This window comes from Rhamphochromis sp. 'chilingali' (assembly GCF_963969265.1).
Source record: "Rhamphochromis sp. 'chilingali' genome assembly, chromosome: 15".
Lineage (NCBI taxonomy): Eukaryota > Metazoa > Chordata > Actinopteri > Cichliformes > Cichlidae > Rhamphochromis > Rhamphochromis sp. 'chilingali'.
In genome coordinates, this window is record NC_137942.1 from 3,103,454 (window position 1) to 3,120,925 (window position 17,472).

Below are 17,472 nucleotides of genomic sequence, written 5' to 3' on the forward strand. Positions count from 1 at the left end.
CCAGATTGTATTTTGGTGAGAACATTAGCAAAGAGGCATCTTACTTATTGCCCCAGCGACATGAAACTAGCGGGATTTTCTTCTTCTTCTTGGTCCTAACAAGAGAATACACACACCACAGGGAGACAGCAGTTAAGAAGGGAAGGAGTGGACCTGCAGACACACACGCACGCACAAGCATGCACGCGAGCATGCACGCACACACGCACGCGAGGAGGCACGAAGTAAGATGGAAAAAAAAAAGTGAAAGAAAATAAAAAACACTGCCCTGAAGTCAATTCCACACTCAAGCAACATCCGTCTCTGATCTTGGAGCATTCTTGCAGCAGCGGCACAACAAGAGTGATGCAGCACTGAGGGCCATGAATTAAAAAGTCAATATGTAAAACCATAGAGGGATGCCATTTTGAAAAAGCGTTCCATCAATGGAAATCATATTAACATGATAAAGGGCAGATTGGTAGACAAGGGCATTGATTCAGTTGCTGCTCCGTGGCCCGCTATGTCCACCTCAACATGTTAATGAATCGCACCGCAAAAGGAGAGGTGGGGTGGGTCGAGGTGAAGTGTGGAAGGCATGGAGGGAAAGGGAAGGGGGAGGGGGTCGCACGAGGGGAAAGAAGTCATCTTTAAAGCAACAGGAGGCGGTTTGGGAGCAGGAAGGTGGCACCCTAGTGAGCTTTACCTTCCACTGTCACATCAGCTGTCATCACTCCTGGATTGTTTTCTGAAGATGAAGTTTTTGTGGAGGTTAGGAAAGGTGGCGGCTGACTTGCACCGATTTTTTTTTGGGGGGGGAGAGTAGATCCAATTATAAGGAAGCTTGGGAGAAAAAAGATGGAGTACTGTAATGCCACCCAGACCCGGAGTGCTAGCGCAGACACAGCAGAGGTTTCACCCCCTGCTGACCATGACTACAGACACATAGCCTCGAGGAGAGAGCATCCAAGGCTTCACATATGCACATGCGTGCACACACACACACACACACACACACACACACACACACACATACATACAGAGAGAGTGACATGAAAGCAACAAGGCAGTGCTGCCAGGCCAAACAGATGAATTACTTATCAAAGACGTGCACAGCAGACCGGCTATGAGGCTGCAACACACAGACAGCTGGGGCATTATCAATTCACCTTCAATTAGCTGTCCTTGGCACTGCCTGCCAACAGGACCTGGAGAATAAGTACATTCACAATGCATAAGCTCATTCAAAAAAAAAAAGAGCGAGGATCAGGTGGATTCTTTTGAGGAATTCAATTAAAACAGTGTCAACATTTAAAAAAAAAGAGAAAAGCGCACAGGCACAATTTCTATAGAAGGATAAAAGCAAAGGGATTATTTTCAATGCCATAGGAGGCGACGAAGAAACAGAGGGCGGAGGGAGCGAAGAAAAAAAGAAAAAGCACTTCCTTGGAGTCTGATGGCACAGCACCTTTGTTAAATATGAACTAATTAACTGGAAAAATGAAAGTGTTTCATCTTCATTAGGATCAGACAACAGGAGTATGAAACATAATTGAGAGTAGTTCCACTTTAATAGAATGAACAGAAGTCATTTGGTATTGAAATGTGCAGGATGATTTAGCCAAAAGAAAGTGTATTATTAGATTTAATAAAATACCTACACATGATCAATGCTCAGACCACAGGTGGTAGTTTGTCTCTGGTTCTTCAAATGATTAGGCCGACAAAATAATGGCCAGTCGGATTCGTGTTGCTCCCGCATTGATTACAGCGAGCGGCCCATTTTTCACAAAGTTGAGCTCTGCGCTACATTTATTAAGCCTTTACGCATCTGACATAACAACCGGTAGCCACATAATCACATAATGCACTGTGCACACTGGATTTGGTGATAACAGGATGCCGTGGTGAGGCCAGTTGATGAGGATGACGAATGACGCCGAGCTAGATGACCAGTAGAGTCAGGACGCATAAACATTACATCGCGTGTCGCTGAAGATGGCCGCGGCAGCCTCCTTCTTCCTGTGACAGGCGTTGCATCAGATTTTGGAACCTGGCTGGGGGGATTTTTGTCCCATTCAGTCTAAAGAGTATTAGCGAGGTCTAACACTGATAAGGCCGGGCTCACAGATGGCTATCCAGTTCACCCCGAAGGTGTTTGGGTGCAAGGCTGGATTAGTCACAGAACAAAGTGTGCCTCAAAATCCCAGTGGCACCAAAAGCATCACATTCACTGCATGTGAGCTGTTAATTTGCTATAAATGTAACTTAACCTGGATTAATACTTAAAGAAAAACACAAAAAATGTGAATTGAAGCACTTCCTGGATATTTTTTAGATTAAAACATGAAAAAGAAAGAAAGTTTAGACTTTTGTTTGTGCAGAAAAGTGGTGTTTTTGCACCAAAGCACAGTGGATCTAAATTAATATTTTAAATAGATGATCATATATTGATGATATTTGCAGCTCTCATTACATTTGCAAAGATTTCCCAGGCAAAAACAAGCAACTGAGAGCAGTAGGGCAGCCATTTTGGATATAGCATTTAAAGGCCATGACTGCTGCAGTGCACCAACAGCCACCTGTGAGCAGGATGCTGTTGTTAAATATAGTACAAACTTAATTCTCCAGGTTAGTGTCTGCATTTATGTCATATAGAGGAAACTTTACTGTTTTAGTTCATATTGTCTTCACAGTTGCACCAGTTGTGCAGAGTCACATATTGCAATGTCAGATGAGTTGCACTCTGACTCAGGCTGTTGGTAATCTGCCTGCATTTATAAGTTACACAGCAATTATTTGCAAACGTTCTCCAGCGTGTCCGAGAGTCCGTCGGAGCGGGATCGTGATTGTTTGGAACCAGTTGGTCATCGCGACTAGCAAAAAAAATTCAATCCAATCTAATTTTTCCAAGTCACAAGAAGGCTGAGGTCCTATTTTTACTCAAGTGTGACTGATGGAGATTTTAGAGGCGCTAAGGTTTAGACAAAGCTGGAAAATTGGCCTATGGGGGCCTCGGGAAGCAGAATTCCACCTTGGGGCCTTCAAAGAGGTCAGTCCATCTTTTGGCGAATGGAAAACCTTTTTTAAATCTGGCTTTGTTTACTGCAAAGGGTTGTCCTTTAACTGATGCCAAAGTTAAAAGCACAACATTTTCTAATATTTTTATACTGCATCACAAGTAGGTCCCCCCGCTGGAACCCAAGCCTTTGGTCCAAACAGAGGAAAGCCTTTGCTTACAGTGGATCCACATACTTATGGTCATAAAGTGCACATCACAAGTGTGCTAGAACCCCAGACTTCAAAGAAATTGTAAAGAGTTTAACTCGTGCCGCATGTGACCCCTTCCCCCCATCCCACCAGCCCCTCAAAGAAATGCATGGTGCACAAAAGCAACATGGTCATTTTTAAAAAACATGAGCGCATCACAGAGCTCGGCCACATTGAGACAGCTGTCTTGAGAAACAGTGGGTCTTTATCACTTCAAAGGCTGACATCCCTCGGGCGTCTCGGGGAAGCCGTGACTGGCACTCGTACAGCCCTCTTTCTGCTGCATTTGTCCAATCTTAGAAAGCCCAGAGTCAGGAAACACAAGGTCTTTTCAAAGTTAGTCAACAGGCCTTTGAAGCGCAGCCAACGGAGTCAGCAACCCAGCGACAAGGTGCCGAGCCATTATCATTCAATAGACAGCCGGGATTTTGCATATTTAACAGGAAATTTCACTTTGCTTTTTTGACACGGGGCATTATGCATCCTCTGTACATAAAATCCATCAGCACCTTGCCAATTTTGTTTGTGCTTTTCCCATTTCGCTGGGGAAATGTGTTTCTCTTGCAATGCACACTACATTCAAAACATGAACTGGAATTAAATTATATGTCTGTTTGGACAAACAAATTGGACCACGGGTTCAAGGTAAAGCGTTTTACTCTTTTATTTATTTATTTTCTTTGTTTGTTTTAGTGCTGATTTAAGCTCGTAGGTCGAAAAGCCTTAAAACGTGACATTCGTTATCTTTGCTTGTTTGTCGCAAGAACGTAGGTAAAAACACGACGTCCAGATCTATTTCGTCTTAAGGTCGACGCTAAAACAGAGTTTTATTACAAACAACAAACTAAGAAGATTAAAAAGTCAGACAAGCCCCAAAGTTCAATCATTTATTTTGACATATTGTTCACTTTAACTACACATTATGATGACGGCGATTACATTAGGCCTTTTGAATTCACGACTTACGCCATTAATTCCTTTATTTCTTCTATAACAAGGTGCTGTAAAAGGTCATTTAATTTAAATTTGTCCTTTTTTTCCATATTTAATAGATAACCTCCAGACATCCAGTTGTTAAACCTTCCTTCAACTGGTTGAGTGGTGTTAGAAAAACAAAACAAAAAACAGAACGGTGTCCACTCTCATGTAACGTAAGATTAGCCCTTGTTAGCTATAAAAAGGTAACAAATTAAAGACCTTTTGAGTCATATTTATCCTGAAGATGAAATGTTTCTATCCTGATGGTCGTGATCTTTTCCCGGATGACTATCCACCCTTGATAGCCCATGAATTTAACTTAACAAGTACAGGCAATTCTGGTCTAGTTGGTCAGTGCTCTCCGTCACCAAGATACAAACACCAAATACGAAAATATCTTTCAGAAGAATGGCGCTTGATTCCTCTGGCAGAGATCGTGGATCAAGAGTTGGCAGTTCGTCTTGTAATCGGAAGGTTGCTGGTTCGAGCCCCGGCTTGGACAGTCTCGGTCGTTGTGTCCTTGGGCAAGACACTTCACCTACTGGTGTTGGCCAGAGGGGCCGATGGCGCGATATGGCAGCCTCGCTTCTGTCAGTCAGGGCAGCTGTGGCTACAACTGTAGCTGCCTCCACCAGTGAGTGAATGTGAGAGTGAATGAATAGTGGAATTGTAAAGCGGTTTGAGGGTCTCGAAAAGCGCTATATAAATGCAATCCATTATTATTATTATTATTATTATTATCTAAGACCTTGGAAATTTTAAATGTTGAGGTTTAGTAAAGCCGTCCTTGTCAGCTAACTCATGGCTCAACACCTTACAGAGATGCCTTATCTTTTCTTTAGGTTAAACATGCCTCTAGACCACGGGGTGTCCAACTCCAGGCCTCAAGGGCCGGTGTCCTGCAGGTTTTAGAGCTTTCCTTGATCCAACACAGCTGATTTAAATGGCTAAATTCCTTCCTCAACATGTCCTGAGGTTCTCCAGAGGTCTGATAATGAACTAATCATTTAATTCAGGTGTGTTGACCCAGGGTGAGATCTAAAACCTGCAGGACACCGGCCCTTGAGGCCTGGAGTTGGACACCCTTGCTCTAGGCTGATGGGCCGGTTGACTATGACCAAACATCGGAACATTTCGACAGCTTTTGAACGATGTACGTTGGGGCCTCTCTTGGCGTTGGAGCAAAGAGTTAAAAATTGAGCAAACGCCACAGATTGATTGTTTCTAATCGCATTTGTTTAAGAGAAAAGACTCTTTTGTTATGGGCCATTCGTTATTTTAGAGTCCGGAGCACAAACCCAACAGCAAAGTCCATCCACAGAAACGCACTGTTGGCATTTACTATTTGGACTTAAGGGCACCGTCTCGTCTCTCTAGCGTCTCCACGAGCTTTGGCGTCCCTCGGCAGCCTAACGCTTTCAGTAATAACGGCGCGTTCGCCTGTCGGGATTCGCTCTGACGAACCAGCTCGAGCGCATCCATTCCTAATGAGCAGCAGCCAGTGACCGTCTTCTCCTGTGGGCTGTCAGCTGTCTGTCCCTTGGTAGATAGAGGGAAGGAGAGCACCCAGCAAACACTCAGCCCCCCGGAAGGGCAACTTCATAGGATGGGGTCCCGCAGTGAGCTGCTAATGATCCATATGATGGCGTAGGGCAGCCATTGTTTGGGCTACATTACCCAGAGAGGGACAAACAATCGTTCGCAGTGTCACTTGATAATGGCCCAAAAAGCAAATCTCACAGACCTTCATTCTTCACAAGGGTAATTAATTCGCTGCTGTGCTGGGATGCTTCGTCTCTTCCAGCTCCTCTAACGCTGCCCCCACCGTACTCTCCCAAAGATTTCCAATTGTTTTGCAGACAATGGTTTCAGAAGGCAGTAAAAGACCATTGATCTGAGGTCTATTTGCAAATACCCATCTCCATACAGAGAAATGCATATTACTGTGTTACGTTAAGCAATTCCACATTTTAATGGGTGGACTATTGATGGTTGGTGCCAACGGAGAGTGGTACCGATGCACTCAAACAAATCCACAACGCAGTCTAGAGGGGATAACACCAGCTCAGCACGATAAATAAAGAAACGGGCATCAAACAGAGGAGGAGGGATTGCGTAACTTTGCAGAGCCCTCATAAAAGAGTTACTATAATGTGCTTCGTGATTGACTTTTGTGATCAATGCCAATGTACATCCTAAAGTCCATGGCAGCAGAGCTCCAAATAAGCAAGTCAGATCTATAGTTCTCAGGCCGGACTACGTAGTAATTACAATCGCCGATTAGCTACATGTGCATTATTGGATGTAATAGGGTGCTGATTAAAATTGGAACATAACTTAGAAGCGATCAAATGAGAGTGATAACAGTAGGGGCCAAAGACTGGACCTATATCTTTATTCATCATATAAAAAATGCAGAATACATAACATAAAAGCATTTTCTCCCCCCATTTCTATATTACCAATAAATCCCACGCACTGAGAGAAATGAATGATCTTTCGACGAAACAGAGACAGCACAAGACAAGACAAATGTCTGTGCTTACATCAAATGTTCCCAGATACGAAACAATCCAACCACACCAATAAAGCAATCAATGCTAACTTAATCTCTACAGCCTCAGCGGCACTTGCTTGCCATTTCTTAGCCCCAAAATGAAGAGGAAAAGAGAGCCTGAAAGGCATAAATAAATAAACCTCAAACCACTCGTTCTATTGCTGCCACTAAGGACGGGGGCGCACAAACAACCATCACACATCTACAGTATATAAAGCTCATTTTGGATAAGAACGCAGCTTTATTCATGCACAGAGGTGAATTACAAACGCAGTCACTTTTAAATTTGGTTAAATGAGCGAGATAGAGGGAGGTGGGGGGGGTGGGACGGGAGGCTGAGGCTGAGTCATCTCTGCTAGTCTGGTTGCCCACACTCCTCATGCAGGGGCTGACAGGGTGAGGAGAGCACTTTTTTCTAAGGGGGGGGAGGAACAGAATCTGGCCTAGCCAAAGGTGCTTTGGGGGGTATAAGCTGGGCACTGTGTCTCAAATGGGGACACTCGAGTGGGTAAAGCCTGCCTTAAAGAGAGCTGTGCCTTTTTCTCCCACTGTGACTCTTCATACCTCCATCCATGCAGAACTAAGGGCGCCGCTCGCAGAGATACAAAAGGGACAAAATCACCCTTTCACACTTCCACACTCCCATCTCTGCATACCCAGTGTGCATGAGTGTATGTACTGTACAGCAACACTGAAAACACACACACGCACACACATACACACACAAGCAGGCACAAGACTGCTCCCTTCTGGTCGCGCCGCGTGGCTACACCGCCTCCCCCGGCCAATCGTCACAATCGGGACCAAAGCGTGGCTGGATATTGTCCAGATGCAGTTTTAATTTCACTAATGCTCACTCAAATGTCAATGGGGTCCAGTGACAAAGGATTCTTAATCCCTCATATGAATATAGCGCCCAAAGGCAGAGAAGAGGCGTGTGTGTGTGTGTGGCAAATATGAGGGAGCTGCATGAGGGGGCATACATTACACACGACTTGTCTCTGGCCTTAATGGGAGCGTTCACTGAATTCAGCTGATATTTAAATCAGCGGGCAGGAAGGGGCGACAAGACAGCGAGAATGATGAGCGTGTCGAACTATTGAACTTTCCCTTATTCACCTGTCCCCGTGTGGAAATGTCTTCCACAAGCGAACGCGGAAGAGTCGCCACAGAGCTGAGAAGGAAAGAGAGAAACGCCACGCAAACACACCCATCCCCATCAGCCTAAATCACTTAAGGGGGGCAGAAACAGAAGAGCTTCCCCTCGTCCCCTAAGTGAGATGATGTAGTTTCACTCTATTTGCCCAAATTATACTCTGCTGTCGGTAGGGCCGCTTCGTCCTCAGGAAGTGATGAATCAAAAGTGAAAGGCAAAAACTGCTGCAATTTGAATTTTTTTTTTTCCTCTCGCTGCCATTAAAACCTGAGAAAAGTCGAAACCTGACGATGTATTTCAGAAACTGCACGACAGTCTGTTCGACTGCAGGTTTGCTTCTGTGCCCATTGTTCTCAAAAATCCATTAAAAAACAGCTTGCAGAGCCATACTGCTGCCTCCACAAATGTAATATACATTGGGCTGCAGCTTTATTGTTTTATCTGTCTGTGCAGCAGTTTTGGTTTTTTAACAAACATCATTTTTATCTCGCAGTCGATTATTGGTCTAATTGGCACTTTATTCCAGTTTTTACATCGCTTCTCACTCCTGTGGCTGGCGTCAGTCACTCGGCTTCGCAAAACGATGCGTTCCGGCACGAAGGAGGACTTCATTTGACGCGTAAACATACAAAGTATCGTTTAAAGGCATGATATCAGGGGATGTCTTAGCACTGGAGTTCATACTAGCCTCATTGTTTCTTTGCTACGGTCCTTTGAAGCCAAAAGTGTGAATAATTCACATCATTCCAACAATAAGTGGATCAACAGACTCATTTCTTGTCAAATTTCAAGCATCACTTTGGTAAAATGAGGGGACATTAAAGTTCTATTACAAGTGACATTTGGTGATTTTCCTTTTCTTCATTTCTTTTGAACATAAAATACCTTCATGTTGACGCTCGGCACAAATCCCGCACACACACAGGGACCATTGTTTCCCTCTAGCAGTGGCCCTCATCAGAAGGGACAGCTCCTGCAGTTTCGGCACCAATAATTACTTGACTTCATGTCATAATCAAATCCCTTTAATAATGGGAACAATTCAGCGATTGCCTGGTGTAATCAAATTAGCCCGAGTCTTTTTGGATTTTCAATTATCTCCAGTCGGCGGAGCACTTTATCCGGGGTGCTGGCTCTAGCTCTGACTCGGAGCTCTGTGCTGCACCGGGGCTGACAGCAGCAGCCTCACAATTACAATGAGGCCGGGCTAATGTGATGACAAGATCGCCTGCCTGCCTTACTTAGCCTTTCATTTGTGCTGGGTCTCCTCCTGCGTCCCCGGCCTTATCATCGTGTCCATGTACCTGCTCTGCACCGAGCAACCCCACAACGCTCTGCTACTTCTGTTTACCGACTCTTTATACGGAGGGCAGCCGGCACTAAAGCTTTGGGTGCGACATTTACCCTTTTACAGCTTCTGAAGAAAAGGTTTGTTGAACGGGTTTGCAGCATCTTCTTATTCATACGGCTCTGCAAACGCACACTTAGAAGCTCCTTTTAGTGCTCGCCACCACCTTTTGAAGCAAAGGCAGGTCTTTGACAGTGGAAACCTCCAGTGGGACAAACAGTACCACACAGCCGGATGTAGCAGAAATATGACTGCTGGCTTCAGCTTGTCTTTAATGACGAGGTGAAAAAAAACAAGAAAAACAGGTAAAAATTGTACACGAGCGCGCAAAGGGGGCTTACTTAACCAACATGTGCACACTCAGTAATGTGTTAGCGTCTTATTGTTGTTCCATCCGGGATCTTTGCTACACGACTATAGTGCAAACCTGCTAAGGCTGTAGTTCTTTTTCTTTTTTCTGGAAATATTAAACAGCTTTTATAAGCTTTTATCTTATCAATGAGATCTAGGTCATGAAACAGGAGTAGAAGATCTTTAGATTCCACTGTGATCTTTGAATAATAGATCTAATGTATGAAGACAAGTCTGCCCTGCGATAGCTGTGATAGGCTCTGGCCCAACCGCGACCCTGAATTGAATAAGTGGAGGAAAACGGATGGCTGGTATGAAGACAAGTTAAATATCATCAAGGGAAGAAGGCTTTTATCACTTCTTATTGCTGAGCTGAACGATACAAATAAAACCTTTAATTCATAGGAAGTCTAAGCTATGCAAACAACAATAACTATTGGACGATTACATCAGTTTGTAGCTGTGTTACTGGATTTAAAAAGACTTCATTTTACGACACGTCACTTTTTCTGTGTGTTCATTATACCGCGACTAAAACAAAGACAACAAAGGTTTACCTAGTCTGCACGGTTACCACTGAGTCACCAAAAACAAAACAGAAAAAGCCTTACAGCCAGGTTCACATACCTTTGGTGTGGGTTCTCCTTTTCTATTGCCGTGCCCTCTACTGGAGATCTGTAACGTTGCTGCTGGGCCTCTAATGTGTTGCTGTATGTTTTCATGGCTTAGCTGCTGTCATGACTTAAAGTCAGTCGAAGCAGTGAAATATCGTGTTTTTCTTTATGCCGCTTTTCCTGTAAAACATCCAACTCTCTGCTTTGTCCTCACAGATGCGAAATACTGCAGCTGGTACCCGTTTACAGCTATGCAAGTATAGATGGAGATTACTCCTGAAACTAAAGGCTCATCATTTTGTGTTTAAAACACAAAATGTTGTAGTGCTTGTAGGAGAAACAGATTCCCGCTGAACGTTCGGAGAACTCAGAGATTAAGTCAATTAGCTCATTTACACAAAATCACGTTTGCTGTGATTTCTGACCCCTTGGCTGCTTGCAGTAACAAAGATACGTTAATTTCTTCCTTATATCTGATCTAAAGGCTGCATGTGTTCCGCTGCTTTCTTCCCATTCAACTGGAAACATTCTGCACCAAAGATCCTGCGAGTTCTTCTAAATAATGGAGTGATAGGAAAAGCACTGAACAACAAAAATCCTCTAAAACTCAAAATTTAATCAAAGCACAATCCTCTTATGATGCATTATCTAATTTTTGGGAGGTGGGGGTGGGAGCTCAGCTAAATATCTATAAATCAAATGTGTACATTGCTCCCTGAGACTTGGCATCACTTATGCAATTATCTTAGTTTGGCTTTAATGGATAAACTCGCGAAGCTGCGGAGGTTTGTTTCGGTGACATTTGTCCACGCTTCGAAGCGAACGTTATTATTTCTGCAGCAACATTAAGCAATGCTCTCGGTGTTGTGCAAGTAGCTGCATGTAAAATTTGTGTTGGTGTCATCACTTTTGGATGGGGGGGAAGAACTCGTCACCATAGCAACCTGTAAAAGGGAGCCTTCTAACTGTTCAACGTGGTAAAAACTTGTATTTTAACTCCAGGGTGGGAGTTACTTACCATACAGCAGTACTGTACATTACAAGACAAAAAGCAGGATTATTTTTAGTGCCTTATGTTTTGTATATTATCATAATTCAATCAGTTAATTTTTTTAATAACCTCTATGCCGTATTGTTTGCTCCCATGCTGCCTATTCCCTCTGAGTTTCTTCACTTCTACTGCAGCTTCTGTTCATTTTATACCCAATTATTCGATAAGTGCTGAGTGTGCCAGGAAAACCTGTTAAACCCGCCTGCATGTTTTATTAATGATATCTATATTTCGTGCCGGTATTTCAGTAATTGAAACTCAAAAAGGATCCACAACTATGATTTTTACAAGCAGATGTGGCGCCTCAACACAAGGTGACTCCAGATGAGGGTCAACTTAAAAACAAGCATCCGAAGAAAGCTGGACTGAAGGCTGCTGCTCAAAGCTCACGAGTGTTTGTGATAAAATTAGATTATAGTAAAATAAAACATAGATTTTCAACCCAGTAAGCCTGTCCACGTGTCGCTCCTGTCAGCTAGATTGTTCCTTCCTCGTATGCTAGCACTGTACCACAAATACACACACAAAAGGAAAGATTTATAATATATAGTTTAATAGTTACACAGTTTCTTTAATAAAGAAACATTCTCATTAAACAGCTGGACATCAAAGTTTTTTTTAACAACTGTTACTAGCTGGTGCATTTCTTATCTGCACGTTTGCTGCTAATGAGTACTTCTGAAAGAAAGACTATGTTCGTGTGAGTGTGTGTATTCATATGTTTGTGGGGACCAAAATCCTGGTTTGAAGGCTGTTTTGAGATGTGGTTACAAGTGGGTTATGGTTATTGTGTCAATTAGATGTCCCCATAAGAGATGAACACCAAACATGTGTGTGTGTGTGCTCTAAAAGGAACGTCCCCCCCAGCGCAACAGTGCAGCTCGCGTTTTTTGAACCATAACCGAGCTCCACAGTTCAGGAGAACATATGTTATAAATCATAAACACATAGAGAACCCAGTAGGTTAAATTTGCTTGGATTTCCTCCACTGGATTTTCTGACAATAACAACAGTGAAGATGCAGATTATTATCCGACGTATCCTCTAAACAGTATCCTGTCACCCTCCGAGTGTAAAGTGCGTAGCCTAAAGGCATGTCAAAGGTGGCGCCGCGGCTTCTAAAAGCTGCCAGCGTGAAGACTCACAGCAGACGTTTCTAAAAACGAAGTGGGATCAAACATTTCAATAATCCAAACATTACACTTCAATCAGGCTGCCTTGTGAAAGGACAAACACATAAGTGCAGTCATTTTCCTATTTACTGTAAATGTTCCTCCTCTTTTTTACTCATTGACAGTTTCACTGAAGTGATTTTTCACCCCTGTTGAGGTTGTTTTTTTTCCTCTTGAATATTCTGTATTTGAATATTATTCCATAATCAACACAACATGTTGCTGCTTGTCTGTGTTTACGTCGCTGATTTGCATTCAAATCATATTTCCTCTTGCTCTCCCAGCATGCTCGAGTACAGATGCTCCAGAGGTAGCTGGGAAAAGGTTGCTTGTGCCAAATATACTGTAGGAATAAATAAACACTTTATCAGGCCACGGAAGAGAGGGAAACCTATGTACGGGGGAGGAGCGGGCCGGGGAAAAAAGGGGGGGAGGGTGGAAAAAAGAAAACCCTCCATTGTCCTCTTTGGAACGAGCAGTGTGAGAAGTGATAATTAACCGGTAATTAATTTGGTGGTCTTTATCTCAGAGCAATGTGTGCTCTGCAAAAGATTAGGAGAGCTTTTTAATAAGCGCCATAGAGTTTGATTCTGCCTATTTCCGCCTGCAACAAATAAGCCTGTGTTTGTTTATTCCAGACAGGCAGCTGGCAGAGAGCTGCTGATACATTCGCAGGCAGGCTTTCCCAGTTTATTCTCACTCTGCTGCTGGTGGAGGCCTGGCAGCCTGCGTGTGCTGTGTACCTGACATCAGAGCACCACTGATAATTACAGATGAATGAATTTTCTCCTCTTCTCCCGCTGTGTTGTTTTCAGAGCGAAGCAACACATTTCAAACTCGGGCGGTTATTCTGGGTTAAAAAACAAAAACAAAAAAAACAATCTTAATGTTTTAATGATGTATTTTAGAGCTGAAACACTCAAAGTTAAATGGTAAACAATTAATTAGTGCCAATTTTAATAATTGATTTGTCTTTTTTTTTTGAAAGTAAAAATACTGCACGTTTTTTTTAAAGACTAAAAATAAAACTTCAAACTAGTTGAGACTGTGACAGGCACTACAAATGGATAATTGGGAGATTTACAGATGTGAAAATAATTAACTGGAGCCTTGATGCACTTGATACTTCAATGCAAATCCTTTAAAGAATATCCATGTTTGCACCAATATGGAAGTCATATTTTTTGTGTATAATCAATGCAGCTCTATAATTGAATAATTCAGATTATTATTAAAAAAAAGTTGTATTATGACACAAATCTGTGTAGGTTAACTGTGTGAGTAATTTCCTGCTGAAAATCTCCTGTTTGTGCTCCCCATTAATATGCATGGGAGATAAATAAAAGAGGATATGAGGCAATCTCATTAAGGAGCGATATTTCCTTTGCAGTATGCAATCGCACGAAGTCTATATTATGTTGAATTAACGAAAAGAAGAAGAAGAAAAAAAAAATCAGGCATGGACGTGAAGGCGTTTGATAAATGCATGTTTCATTCCATCACACACAAAAGGAGTTCATGGGGTTTGTTGTTTTCCAGAAAGCAAAGCCAGAGTTCTGCTGCCATCTACTGGTCAAGGCTAACAACAGGGCAGCTCGGCGATGGGGAGGACAGTGAATCAGAGCAGCACAGTGATGAATAACTGCACAGGATCAAAGAGAAAAACTGAATCGAATCAAAACAAATCAGAACATCATCCTGGAGGCAAGCTTTAAAACGTCAGGTTGGACGGTTCTCGATTATGTAATCTAAAAACATTGCGTCGCTGAGGAATGCAGACAATTTCCTGAATGACTTTAACATTCCTGCTCAGACTCTAAATATCTCTTCAAACATGTAAAAGAGCAGCAGCTGCAACAACAACAAAATCCAGCTCTGTTCATGCATTTGTATCAACACTGCACTGAAATCCCACTTTCGTCCACCAGATGTCCCTGTGCAGACAGGAATGCCACCCCTGCAACCCCTCTGTCCTCAGCCGACCCCTTACCAAAGCTGCAGCCGGCATAAAGCACCCCCTTCTCCCAAATAAATCCAAACCGCTCTCCGCGCGCCTTTACCCATCAGCCCCAACATCCTCGGCGGATGAGAGCTGTCACGTCACCTCTGTGAACCCTGCCGAGGAGACAGATTCAGCCGGTTAAAAAGGAGTTAAGTCCCAGCAGAAAACTGTCCCCTGGTTTATATTTAGCTCGTACGCAGTCGGAGGAGGTGGGCTCGGTGAGAAGCCGTGTCCGAAATGTCACACAAACCCACACCGCTCCCTACTGTACGTCCTTCACCGGATGACCTAAATCAATTGTCAGCCCACACGACGGGTGAGTGCCCCCTACTGGAGCTTGACCTTAACACTCCTGTCTCCTGCTCGAAGGGCTTGATAACACACACAAAAATGAAAAGATTAAATTAGACTGCTCGCAAACACTGCCCGCCTGCGAATAATGAAAAGGAGATGAACAGTGCTCTAAACAATGGAGGCCCCAGCGACCGTTCTGCAGCTGTTCAGATGGCTCGCTGCGTGCTCTTCACTCCTGGGCAGCCCGGCCTTTATGCGCTCTAATACAGTAGCACACCGAGGCCACACCTGCTGTCCCCGTGGCTGCCCCGGGCCCTCCAACACCAACGCCGCACAGCCAATAAAAGAAATATGAGTAGGATGTAGCAGGAGGGCAAACACACACATCCACAGAGTGCTCCCTCTCCTCTCTCCATGGAGAACGAGGATATACGAGCACACAAAATCCAACTCTATTTGTCTCTACTAGCCCCCCCCACACCATCTCCATCCTCTCCCTCTGCACACTCTCTTCATCTCCCCACGGCAGAACTGACTAAAAGTAATTATACATGTTTAATAACTTCAAGGACTATAAAAACCGCTGTCGGGGGGCGAGGAGGTCCAGTTTAACGACGGTGATAAAAATGAGGGTAAGGAAGAGGGGACAGGGGAGGGGGAGCAGCGACGGTAAGAGAATGAGCTTGTGAAAGGAATCGAGGCCTCGGAAAAATCCAGGGAATTACGCAGCGCGGAAAGTAGTTCAAGCCCGTTTCAGCTGTAAATGTAAACTCGACGAGCATTAGCCGAACGGTCGAGACCAGGTGTCTACCGCGTTACCTGCAATCCTCCTCAATTCTGTCTGCCGGTAAAGCCCGGAATGCGCCGTGCCCGTTTTCCTCGGGAGCGTCGTCTTTAAAAGTCAAACAGACAACGGCGATGAGGGAAAACCTGCTTCAAAGGCGCTGAAGTGAAGCAAATCTCTTGTAGCGCATCCTGACAGAGTCAGACGCTCGTGGGCCGGGCTTCTATTAGTTTGAATTCTGGGAGTGTGGGATCGACGAGACAAAGCTACAGCGTCTGCTGTGTGAGAACACAGGGCGGCGAAGGAGAGATTGGGCTTTTTTGCTATAGACACTGAGTGATCCTGGTGTTAGTTCTGAATTTCTCTGCCTGCTCTGACTGACTGCAGTTCTGCCTATTTGGTGTGCAGCACAGCATGAAAATCCCCAGAATAACCCCTGGTTCACTCATTCCCACAGCAGCCCAAGCGCAGAGAAGACTCGCCGTGTTTTTGGGCGAAGGAACCGGAACACGCTCGTCTACTTTTACCGACCTTGGCTGAGTTACATATTTTGCTTTCGTTTTGTTTTCACCGTAACCTCTTAATCGTTGAATTATTGGAAAAGTGCAGATATTTCTCTGCATGGCTTAACTGTATGCTGGACTTCCTTCAGAGATCTTTGTAAAAAAGGAAGTGAAGGCTCGCTGGCTCCGCTCCTCCTCTGCTCTTCCTCGCATTTTACCATTATGTATTCTTTCCCAACTTCCTGACCTTGTCCCGGTCCAGGTGAGTGTAGATGGGTTCATTCGACCCACACGCCCAGCAGGTCTGCTTGGCCTGGGCTGTGCGGAGGTGCCCGCTGCCCCGCTGAGGGCGTGGGCGAGGAGTGTGAGGGGTGCTGGGAGGAGGAGGAGGAGGAAGAGAGGACATTCCTTGGCCTCAGGTAAAGCTGGGCGCAGTGCCGCAGTGCCGGGCACATACTGTGAGCAGGAATATATAAACACACTGTGCTGCAAGCTGCACCTGCTGGCATGCACACACACACACACAAAGAGGAAAAACATGCACAGGCATGCATATGCACAACAGTGTACAAACACAAATCATATCCATAACAAGGCTGGAAGGATACAAACAAAGTGCATAAAGAGCTCGTCTGGCAAGTACACGCATATATATTTTGTGTATTTATATCACAATTATAACACCAACACGCCGTTGGGTATTACAGCACATTACTATCCTCCTGCTGCTACTTCCGGTGATGACAGCCAAGGCCTCAGCTCTAAAGAAAGACTGAAGCCAGGGATCAGGCCTGCAAGCCTGCCAACACAAACCACCAGCACCACCCCCCCACCCTCCAGGACCATACTGCCCCTCACATAAACCCACTCAGCTCTCCAGCAGCAGAGCACAAAGGGATGTGGGAAGACTGTGGCAGGTGTCCCAAAGCGGAGTGGAGACACACGCATGACAAAATATTTTGCTGAGCCAAACAAAAGCCAAAAAGAACAAGAAGACGTAGGCGCAAAGCTGCACATCGACGACCGACGCCTGCCCGTAACGCCGAGAGAAAAGTCTAAGAAAGAACAGCGCTCGATACTTCCTCCAGATTTTTATTTTATTCCCAAAAAGAAGCCGGACCATCTCAGGACGTGAAAAATCCTTACTCAGTAATAATGGAACTAATACTTAAGCTCCGGTGGTCAATTATTTTATGTGAACAATGAATCAAAAAACTGCTGGCGCGTACCAGCAAGGGCAAACCCGCAGAGAATTATTACCGAGTCTGGAGCTCTGCTGAGCGTTTTAACCCCTTCTACACGAGTCCTGCACGACCCTCACTACCTGAACTGCACCAAAACCGAGCATTAGTGTCTGGTGACCAAAGTAGAATCAAACAAGAAAAAATAGAGACCAAAACAAAGCTAAAAGAC

At 44.3% G+C, this 17,472-nt stretch overlaps 1 protein-coding gene across 1 annotated transcript in view; it reads right to left on the reverse strand.

Moving 5' to 3' along the window:
* The window catches only part of LOC308412042 (RNA binding protein fox-1 homolog 3-like), a 326,231-nt gene that overhangs the window by 207,347 nt on the left and 101,412 nt on the right, over positions 1–17,472 (reverse strand). The gene's annotated exons all lie outside the window — the stretch shown is intronic.